Here is an 11,857-nt window from a genome sequence, read left to right as displayed (position 1 = left end):
ACATGCCGCCTGCATTCCGTCTTGATGATTGGACAACCTGCCGCGTATTTCCATGGAGGAAACGTAATTATAAGCGAGAAAATTTTTATTCACGTCTGCACTGTAGAGCAGACGACAGACGGCGATGAGTAAATATGATTGTGAATGTGTTTCCCACGTTAGCGAAAACGTAGGAAGTTTATCTCGAGGTAAGTCAGCTATATAACTATATTGTCGTATATTGTCAAGTAGCCGTTTAGGCCCGTAACCAGAAGGTTGGTTTTAATAGGGGGTTGACCTAGCAGGCACAGAAGAGCAGGTCCAGAGCACCGAGTGACAGCAGCCGACTTCAGCTTCTCCTCATCGAACGCCGCGGGGCCACTTCTTCGAGTCCGCGCACGAGACTCTCGATGAGCAACTGCCTAGCGGCTGCTGTTGCACACGCTACGTTATAATATGTTTAAAAACTGCGCAAGTATTATCAGTACTCTGAAATAAAGCTGCTCGCTTATAATTGTTGATCATCGTTTTGGCCTGTAGCATGAGATCTATATACGGTTTTGTTTTTATTATTACGACGTTACTAAAGCAAATCTCGCAGTAGAGAAGGAGATGTTTCGTCAAAGGCACGAACGCTAGCAGTCTCAAAAGCACATGCATGCTCTGCGCGCTGCACGCGACATAACCGGCTCGCTGGCTCGAAAGGAAGGTGAAATCCAAGCTTGTACTACAATCGTGCTTTATTTCGGTTCTTACTAAATGGTTGTGCTTCATTTATATTTTGTTTGCATTTACGAAACCTGTGAAGCGAATAGGGTGCTCCGTGCGAGTAGTGTCAATCGAGCCATAACTAGGATCGCTTTTGTATTGCACTTCCAACATATTTTTGTTATGAATAATAATAATGTTGGTTCATTTATTGGCCAATTTGCGGAAATCTGTAAAAGCGGCTTAGCCAAGCATGCCCACACACACACACACACACAAAAAGAAAGGCTCGTTCCTAGATATTTTCTTGGTCCACATTCACACATCATTGTCGATCGCGAACGTCGCACGCTGGATATCTGTTGATTTGGTTGCTTTCAGAGCACTCGCAAAGCAGGGAAAGAGCACAGAAAATCGGCAAAGCAAGACGCGCGGAGCGAAGAGCAGGATAATCCTCCACCCCCTTCACTTCGTATGCATGGTGTTAAACCATTGTACTCTTTTGATGCCTCTCTAAGACGTCTTTGTCAACTGTCGAACATTTCAGAGTTTATGGAGAAGGGGAAAAATCACCCTTTTCGTTTCCGCAAAGAACGCGAGACTTCTCAGAATGCTGTCATGCGGTTGGAAAACTGGTCTTGTGGAAACGCTTCTAATGAAATCTGCAAAGTTCCACACGTGAGCCTCGTCTTCTGGCGCTTCGCCTACTATTGTGGCTACCCATGACACAATGCTACTTATAGTACCTCCGTTTCGCATCAGCGGAAGCGTTTTTGTATCGCCAAATAACCGCCAGGCGCAACTCGATCGCCGCACGTGCCTAGGAAGCTAGCGGAGCGTCTGCTCCGGCGACGTCCCATCGTTTCACATTTCGCCACCATGCCAGGAATGCGGCGCTGCCATCGCGCGGAGAAACTTGAGCTTGGGTTCCCTATAAACTTCCGACCTGCTCATGCCGTCGCTCCCCATGACGCCAGATTTGCTTTTGCTTGTTTAGTTTTTTTTTAGTTCGCCAAACTGCCACCGCATTCCGTGGCGCCACAACTTACCCTCATCGCTTCGCTTTCAGTCTCTGTCTCCGCATAGTCCGCGTATTGTCGCGTGCGGGAGGAGGAGGATAAACATTTATTTGACGAGGAGGAAGTCAGGCAGACACTTGCTTTTGCGACATTCAGAGGCGATCTTGCGTCAGTTCTCACTCAGCGAACGCAGTCAAGGGTACGGCAGCAGTAACACCGTTTCCCGGAATGGTTTACTGTTGCGTTCCTTTCTGCAAGTCCAGCGGGCGGCAGTCAAGAATCACGACTGGCATATCGTTCCACGAGTTTCCCGTTACCCAAATTCGAAATGAGTGATTGAAGAAGATCTCTGGACAGGCAGAAGGTAAGATATTGAGAAAGTAGAATTCCATACTCTGTGAAATTCGGCTAAATGGCTGGTCAGTGCTCACGCCACGTTGTCTGCTGGTCTACGATATACAGCTAGAAGTATTGTGTTGTATGTTTGCTGGCGGCTAGAAATACGAGTGCGGCTCCTGGATACAGAGCCAAGCAACTGCAGTTGTATTTTGTCGTGCTCTAGCCTGAGTAAGCCGTGCACATGGCTGTGGCAAAAATTCAGTACCTGACGTACACCAGTTTTGATGAGAAGCTTGCTTTGGCGCATTGTACTGTTTTGCGCAAACGCTATACCTTAAAAAACTACGACTACCTCTAAAACAAAACAAAAAAAAAAAAACAGAAAAGCAACGTGGTCGTTCTCGGCAAGGGGAGACAGGCACAGGTGCAGCTGTCAGTGCACCCAGCCAGTATATTGGAGTGGGGCCAGAGTAGTGAGCCTACAGGCATTTCTTATGTTTCACGCAGTGGTCTCCCCATAAATAGCAAATTTTATGCTTCCGTTGGTTGCCACCAGATATTTGTGGTGCAAGAGTATACACCCGGATATATTCGCAGGCCCAGGGAAACATCCAAATGTACTGTTACTTATACATGTTACTGTTTCAACAGGAGGTTAAAGACTGCCTTCTGACGAAATTAGTTTTTTTTTTTTTTTTTTTTGCCATTATGGAAGTATCAGTGTGTTCTTTAAATGTGTCTTTACAATGAAAATGCCTTGCATGCTGTTAATGCTGTCTTTCTTTTTTTTTTTAATGCTGCTGATGATGCTGTATGTCTAATTTGCAGTATATGTCACCATTTGAGCTCGATTATGTGCACTTTAATATGCTGTAAATTGCCATATGTATTCCCAGGTGACCGGAGCTGGTCGGGCTGCTTCTCAGCTTCTTCTCCCAGTGTACTTCATCTTCATGAAGAAAACTGAACGAACTGTTATTATTATTTTGTGTGGTTCCAACTGCTCCCATATGTTCAGGGAATAAAAATTTCTTTGAACTGATGTAAGCTTGCTTCTGATTTCTCTTTCTTGCAGTGCATACAGCTGCCTGCGGAAACTTTAAAGCATATGGTACTTGCAAGGAATTCCATATTTTCATGCGTTTTCAGCATTGAGCATGGAAATTATGAAAATGTGTAGTGGTCATAAGAAAATTTGTCCACTGGGTGAAAGTATTGGCTGAAGCAAATTTTCGTTTCTGAATTTCATGCTGCAGAGGTTTCTGAGGTGTTAATCTAGCATTAGTAGAAGTTAATCAATATTGACTATGCTGGTTAATTCAGTTTTGCAAACAAGAGGAAGTGACATTTACAAATTCAACCAGAATATGTGTCCTTTTCAAAGGTGAAAATACTATGAGAATAAAAGTTCTCCTACACAAGATTTTCATGGGTATCAAAAGTGGTAACACTACATGAAGTCTGGCTTTCTACATAACATTCTCAAGGATCCGTAGTGCTCACGAGAGTTGCTGAATTGAGTTCTGCTTGTCTCCTAATGCTTTCATCTGAAGTATTAAGGCAGTGCAGCTGCAGTGGTGAACGCGCTGGAGCACCGCCGATGCGAGATATGCGGCAATGCCAGCGAAGCTCGAACAACGGTCGTAACCGCGATAATTAATGGTGTCAGGAGTCATTTTGAAAATATTGTAGGCGTGAATAGTCGCTGTAGCACGTAGCACTTCGATGGTTGTGTTGCACACTTTCGTCCAGAAGGTCGCTGTTACTAAACCCCAACACCTAAAAGACGGCCACTCCTTCCGCTCGCTTTTATCTTCCTTTGTAGACAGGATGATGAAGGTAAAGTTTATCCAGCTGGGATTAGCAGACCGTAAAGGTAACCAACTTAGACGAGCGACCGTATACGTTGTTAATATATGTTCTGCTTGTTCGCGCTGCGGAAACTGTTTTCAAGATTAATGTATCAGCTAGCCTAAGGGACAGTTATTTTTCCATCAAGCAGCGAGGCGCCGCTTCACAAAATGAAGCAAGGCAATGAATATAAGGGTTGCATTCTTCAGGCGAAGCGCTGTATATATATTCTATGCGCTCCCACTGCAAAATCGCTCATGCGCCAGGATCAGGCGGTCAACAATATTTAGGAGCCCTCAATTGCGGTGCATCTCATGGCCAGGATGTTGTTTTGAAACGTTAAACGCCGTGAATCAGTCAATCTACGCGCTAGGAACACGAGAAACAAACCGAATAACGTACGCAGCGGTGCGCCGGAACCGTCGTGCGCGACATTGCGTCGTCTGCTGTGGGGGTTAGTTTAGGCGGCACCTGGCGGCACCTTCGGTCTCTACACGACAATTTTTAGGCCCGCGCGCCTCCGTAGAGGTAGCGCCAGTGATCAGGTCGGAAGTTTATAGAGGAGGTCGTGACCATGCCCCGCTTGCCTCGCGTGATTGTCGCACGTGCGCAGTTGCGGCGCTTTGTTGTCATTTTCGTGTGTGTGGTGTGAGCGCTTCGTCTGTCGGGCCTGAGTCGTATAATTCGGGATGGCGGACGGGAATTGCCTGCCTCCAGCGGTCACGAAACGAAAAGTGCTGGACTTGGCAACGAAGCGAGCAATTGTGACGGAACTGTCTCAAGGTGCTAAAAATTGCGAGCTGGTGAAGAAGTACAACGTGTCGAAATCAACCATCTCGACAATTCTCAAGAATAAGGAAAAGATCGCCAGCTCCGACGCCAACACAGCGGACAGAAAGCGCCTGCGGAAGGCCACCTATGCGGACGTAGAGCATGCGCTGCTGAAGTGGTTCGTCGACACACGGTCTCGCAACAGTCCGATAAGTGGACCAATGATGCTGGGCAAAGCCAAAGACCGCATTCCTACTAGATTTTCCCGACTTCTGCCCAGGCAGTGGCTGGCTACATCGGTTCAAAGTGCGGCATGGGATTGATTTTAAATCGATTGTCGGTGAGGCGCGTTCGGTACGTGACCAGGACGTTGCCAATTGGCTTGCAACAAACCGAGCCATTATTGCAAGCTACGCGGAGCAGGATGTGTATAACGCAGATGAAACTGCATTATTTTATAAGATGCTTCCAGACAAGACGCACTCCATGAAAGGGGAGTCATGCGCTGGCGGTAAACACAGTAAAGTGCGCGTTACAGTTCTTCTGTGCACTAATATGAATGGCAGCGACCGGCGTATGCCGTTTGTAATCGGAAAATCCAAGAAGCCACGTTGCTTTCGGAACCATGTACCCGTGCGCTACAGGCACAATACTAAGTCCTGGATGACACGGGATTTATTCGCAGAGTGGCTGGGCGAGTTTTACCGCGACATGCAGAGGCAAAGCAGGCGCGTGCTGCTGTTGCTCGACAATTGCTCAGCGCACCACGTGCAAACGTCTCTGACGGCAGTGAATGTACTTTTCCTGCCGCCCAATAGGGAAGAAAACCTGGGCCAGGGGGCGCTGCGCCGCTCTGTGCGTCAGCGCCCTCCATGGAGATCCCGTCAAAACCTACGCGCAGTGCGGCCGCGTCGTCTGCTCCCCGCCGCATAGAAAAGCATGCTGTCGTCTGCTCCGCGCTGCTCTCCAGCACGTGTTTGCGCGCGCGCGCTCGGTTGTTTCTCTCCTCCTCCGGCCGCATTCTGGCCGCCGTCGCGCTCCAACAAAGGGGGCAAGAAAAAAAAAACTGGAATGAAAAAGTGACGGCGCGCTTTTTCGCAAAACTCGTGAAAGTGTTTTTCTCTCTTTCGTGTTGAAACGATGGTTGTCGGTTTTTTTAGGTATCTCGTACCGCTCGTATCTCGCACCTCTGTTTGTAACTGGCGGTGCCGCAGCAGCCATCGCAGAACCAAGTCGGCCTCAAGAAACAGATATGTCATTAATGCCATCACTCGGCGCTTATAAAGGGAAAACGCATACGTTAATCGTCCTATCCTCATACGCGATCCTGCTTCGGGAGCTCAAAACTGCGCATTCGCTAGAGGAGATAACTGAACTAGGGATTGCACAGCGTAGCTGTGGAATTAAGAAGACAAAGGTTTACTTGGAGAGATGTCCCCGCCTGCATGAAAAGTCGTCAGGCATTTCCTCGCTCTTCGTCTCACGGAGAGAGGAAACTGCCGAAAGAATGGCATGCCTCGTCTTCTCGTCAGTGATCCAGGTCGTTAAGAAACCTCTCATCGTTAAAGGTAGATAAGTGATTGATTTCGGATGGCAGCGCCACAGCAGCGAACTCCCCCTGACCGCTGTCAGCAGGAACCAAAGGGTAAGGCGGCATGCTTTGTGCCTTTGTCGGGAACGCGTCCTAAATGAGCCGAAAGCAGGCACCACGGCGCCGGCAGCATCGCCTAAAACGTCTGTCCCCAAAAAGTTGAATAGGCCCCTTTCAAGTGAGCAGTCACAAATGGAAAGGAAGCTCCCCAACCAGCGCCCGGAGCACTCCTCGCTGTGTACACGCGTATCAATTCTCAACGAGAAAGCTGGACCCTTCATTCTCTGAGCAACATGAAAGAGACATCAAGAGGCGCCGCATCAAGTCCTTCAATATACCTGTCGCTTGCCTCTGCCTTCGAGTACCGAATTCGCGTTCATGTTTTTTTTTTGTCTGAGTCTGCCAACAAGCGCTCTTTGAAAACAATGTCCGCGGCGATCAATTAATCATAATTTCTCACTTTCGAAAGCACCAATAAAAAGCGTGCCTCCAGCCAGCCTCTATGTCAGCCGGGGCACAGAAAAAAAGCAAAAATAAACACCACTGCAAAGAGCGCCGGCTTTGCGCGCACAGACGCACGACCATCCCCCCTCGTCCTCACTCTCCTTCTCCCGCTCTGCGTGCACGTGCGGCTGCCTGTAGCACGCGCTCCCGAGCGAGCGGGCTACGCAGACTCCGCAGACAGCCGCGCGCAGCGCGGGCGCGGATGCGCGTAGGTTTTGTAGTTCCGCTCCGCTGGAAACCGAGCGCTGGCGTCGCGGAGCAAACACCAGCTTTGGTTCCCTATATCACTTCTAAAGTGCAGCCTCTTGATTTGGGCATAATACGCTCCTTTAAGGCATCGTATAGGCGCCGCATTGTGCAGCGCTTGCTCATCGCCGTTGACCGTCCGGCCGCTAACTTGCCGCTCCGAGTTTCATTGTATTCAGCCCTTGAGATGGTGAAGGCGGCCTGGGCGGAGGTGACGACCGCTTGCGTGCGAAACTGTTTCCGCAAGGCCGGCTTCGTCGACGCAGTACCGGACGTCGGGCCTGATGACTCCGATGATGATGATTCCGGCGGCGATTTGTGGCAGCGCGTCGTCGACTCCGACATGGGAGGCCCTGGCATTGGTTGGCAGGATTTTATTTCTGCGGATGAAGACGCGGATATTGCGGAACCGTGCACGGACGAAGGCATCGTTTCTCAAGTGCGGGCCGAGAGCGACGCGTAAGCACATCTGTAGCAATGGGCTATATAGAGGGCCTCAGACAGCTTGTCTATGCCAAGGGACTCGGCGAAGAGCACGCTAGTGCTTTAAATAAACTGGAGACCGCCCTCATCGCATCTGCACTGCAGAAACAGACGAGCATCACAGACTTTTTTGCTAAGAAATAAATTTCGTGTTTTGACCGCCAACTTTTTTTCTCTCTTTTTTTAGTTTGTGGTCCAGTTACTACGAACTTCGGAATATAACGAACGGACGCCGCGTGACGCTCAGGTTCGTTATAAGCGGGCTCGACTGTACTGTACTGAAGGGCAGGCATGTACTGTGTTATCGAGGTTTGCTGGAGAAACGAGAACTAAGAGTAGTGCTTCTTGTCAATAAGGATATAGCTGGTAGTATATACGAATAATAATCATAATTGGCTCACACTTGTTTCTGTGGACACCTGAACCATGCGTAAGGGAAAGGAGGAAGGTGGGAGTGAAAGTGGATAGAGAGGAGTCGTAGCGGAGGGCTTCAGAGTAATTTCAACCACCTGAGCATCTTTAACATGCGCTGACACCGACGCCTCTTTGTTTTGCCTCCATCAAAACGCAGCCGCCACGGTCGGGATCGAACCAGGGTACTCTGGCACACGATCATCGATGTTAGAATGGGCGAACTCTTCGTAGCATCTCATCGAGAGTCGCGGCTAGCTGATATCATAGAAGATAGGATTCATTCACGCGTAGCAAGCGGAATGCGGACATACGCGTTCGACGTGCATAATGCCATGAGCCTGTATATCGACGTCCGCCGTATCTTTACGAGAATCGAATGGGTACATCGGATGTACCTTTAGACACTGCGTTCAACAAATTGGAATTACTCGGGCATTCCCAATTATTTCCAGACACTAGTGGTCTTCGCTGTGGTGGGTCAGTTAATGTTAACTACACTGTGATGTTAACCATGGAGGCAAACAAGCAATGTGGCCATATACTGTTATACTGTGTGACATTATGCCACGTGGTCAAAATTTTCAGAGCTGTTCACTACAGTGTCCCTCATGGACCGAGCCATTTTGGACATTAACTCTAGAATCCAAACCATGACCAAAGATAATTCTGATCTGCAGGACAACGGCCACAGTGCAATTGCTGTAGATGCTACTACCATGTTTTCCAACAAGCCGTTACTGTCTGCGTGTTGCGGCTTAGCTCAACTGCAGTAAATTTTACTTGGCCGACAATGCCCAATGATACGATCAGAAAACACAAACTAATCTAACGAGGTTTTACGCTAGTATTTCTGTAGTAACAAGCTAACAGGCACTCAAGTACAACCGTGAAGTCGGGACCATTGTGGGAGAATGGAATACAGATATGCTGTAGAAAAAGTGGAGGCTTAAATGGCTTGGAGGTCGCAGGTTTGTTACAATGAAGTATGCACAATTTCCGCCACAATTACCAGTCAGGAATGCTCTGTAATCGTCCAGGGCACGAACACAAGCAGTGAGCGGGAACGCACACATTTCAGAAGCACAGAAAACATAGTGCAAATTACATTGGTTGCGGTCGTTCACAGTGCTGTGCACCCGTGCAATCTGCGTGCAACAGAAAGTCACTGAAATGCTACAGCCTGCCACAACTACAGCACACGATTCTGTCACTTCCAGCTTTCAGTAATGGCTGTCCTTTTAGAGCGCAGCTCTTTGGCGGCCGTTCCCGGGTTTTGCGTCGTCGTCGGCATCGTAAAGGCCGACCCTATGAGCGATTTTCCCGCGGCAAACCTTGCGAACTACCGCCCGGCGGCCGTTCGCCGTAGCCGGGCCTCGCCGGCGGCCGGGCGAATGGCCGCTCCTGGCGCGACCACCGTGAGATGGCAGCACTTGCCGCCGTTCCGCGCCGGCTGCAACTCAGAGGCGTGCGCGCCGACGACAAGACGATACGAAAAACTTCAGAAAAGTGTGCTAAAGTTTGTTGTTCCCGTAAATAATAAGTCAAATATCAATACTGAATCCTTCCTGAGGACTGCTGAGGTGTACCAAGTGGCTGATATAGAAGCGACAGCTGCGATCCAAGCAAAGGTTCTGCTCACAACCAGCTGCCGCCGTTGCGGCACGGCTGCTCCGGTCCGCATGCACGCTGCCTCCGCTAAAAAGTGGAGCCGAAATGAATCATATTTTGCTTTTATTGTTAGAGAATGGAGTTGCGAGTTAGGGAATTTAATGAGTAGACCATTTACTATAGCACGAAGGAATTTCATAGCGCCGTTTCATGTACCGTCTTTGCCAAAAGTATCCGAGCAGCCCAGCCGGCCAGCGGAGCAGGCACGGGGCCGTGCTGCGGCGCTACCATCGCCGTCGCTGACCGCTGCTCTCCGGCGGCGAGCGTAATCTCACTGACGTAAGCATGCTCCCTCACTCTCCTTTGGATAATAAAACTTAAGCGAGTACCACCCCCTCCCCTACCTTCCCCTAATTCCAACTTCCCCTTCGCCCTGGTCACCAAGAGTGATGCCACAAAGATGGCTAACATAAGACGTGACCAGTGTCCCCACCCCAAAAATAAACCATAGTCACCACCACCACCACCGAGTATCATATGCGGTGTCTGATTTTGCGCCTTCAGAACGCTGCGCTACTGAGGAAGTGCGCTCCGCATAGCATCACTCGCTCAGTGCTCCTTTTTGTCTGGCGCTGTGAAGCTGCGCTCTTCATTAGAATGCCTTCGCGTTTAATATTGGTACAGTGCTCCTGTAGTTGCAACGAATGGACAAATGCATGCTTTTCTACTCGTTAGGATTGTCCCGGAAGTATGGGAAGGAATTGATTTCTAAAACTCGATGCGCTTTTCCAGCGGTTCCTAGCCTTCTGTTGTGAACACTGCCGGATTTGCTGTCACGCTTAGTCAAGCTGAAGGAGAGAAAATTAAGACTTCCAAATGTTTCTTGTGCCCCTCTTGCGGCATACCTTGTTTTCCGCTATTTGGTAACGTACGAAAAGCGCGCAGTGTTCTCCGCGTTGGTAATTACGTTGATGTGTTAGCCTGCTGCTAATCTATTCGTTTAATGAGTGAACTACATAAAAATATCATTCTCACACCTTAAACATATCTCACCGATTTTCTCAAGAAGTGCGGTCGTTTCTTTTTTTTTTTTTTTTGTTTCTTTTACGAGGGAACACCGTGCGACCAACCTAACAGCAATACATATTCCTGTGCATTGTTGCGCTTACGTAGGAACTGGGACACAATCGGAGACGACACAGAACAGATGTGCGCAAACTATCAACTGCAGATTTATTTCTGAGTGCATGTATGTATAGGCATTGTCAAAACAAAAAACAAAATTAAAACATAAAACAAAATTCCGCGATCACATCGTCAAGGCAACATATCTTTTAACGTTCTGTCCAGCATCAAAGAACATGCCTTATCTTTCTGACTTGGCTGCTTGTTATTATATTTCCAAAAATTCTTTTTCTTGATTAGAAAGCTCGATAGAAGGTACGCTTACACATGTCCCTTCTTTTCCTGATTGTATGCAGTATGCGTCCCACAGTTCTCTGATTAGTTTCTCCCTTGAACTGAGCAGTATTGCTGTCTGCCGAAAGTTAGGTGTGCATTCTTTTTGGCATCTGGCGCAGTGAGCTGCCAAATTTCCCGGTGAGTTGACAAGACCGCAGCTGCGCCTATGTTCTCTGAGCCTCTCATTGACGCACCTACCGGTCTGGCCAACATACGTCCGCCCGCATGATAGCGGTATCTTATATACTACACCTTCGCGGCATTCCACGAACTTTGTCTCGTGTTTGACGCTACATGACTCCTCTTTCTCGGCACTGTATTCTTCATTTACTTTCGCGCACATAGCTTTCAATTTTTTGGGTGCTGAAAAAACGACTTTTACGTCGTGTCTTTGTGCAACCTTTTTCAGGTTGTGGGAAAGTGCATGGACGTATGGGATAACCACTGGCCTCTTCTTTTCTTTGACATTGTCTTGGTCCCTTATTCGTACTGGCCTTCTCATTATTTTTTCCGCCACTGAAACGAGCAATGGTGTCGGATAGCCTGCTTTTCTCAGCCGTGTTGCCTGCAAATGGAAGCTTTCTTGCATCTTGTGGCTACATGATTTCTTTATGGTCTGCTCTAAACATGACATGGCCATATTTCGTTTGATCAGCTTTGAATGGGCAGAGTCATACGGTAGTAGACCTTTCTCGTTGCGCGTTTTGTACTGCCAGCATAAATGTGGTTCAAGAGTGAGAGCTAGATCAAGGAACTGTAGGTTGTTGTTTGCAGGTACCTCATGAGTAAATGTGAGCCCCTTACCGCTATCATGATAAGATACCGCTATCATGCGGGCGGACGTATGTTGGCCAGACCGGTAGGTGCGTCAATGAGAGGCTCA

Source organism: Amblyomma maculatum, chromosome 2 (assembly GCF_055883805.1).
Source record: "Amblyomma maculatum isolate TAMU_Amacu chromosome 2, ASM5588380v1, whole genome shotgun sequence".
Taxonomy (NCBI): domain Eukaryota; kingdom Metazoa; phylum Arthropoda; class Arachnida; order Ixodida; family Ixodidae; genus Amblyomma; species Amblyomma maculatum.
Note: the sequence above shows the minus strand (reverse complement) of the source record.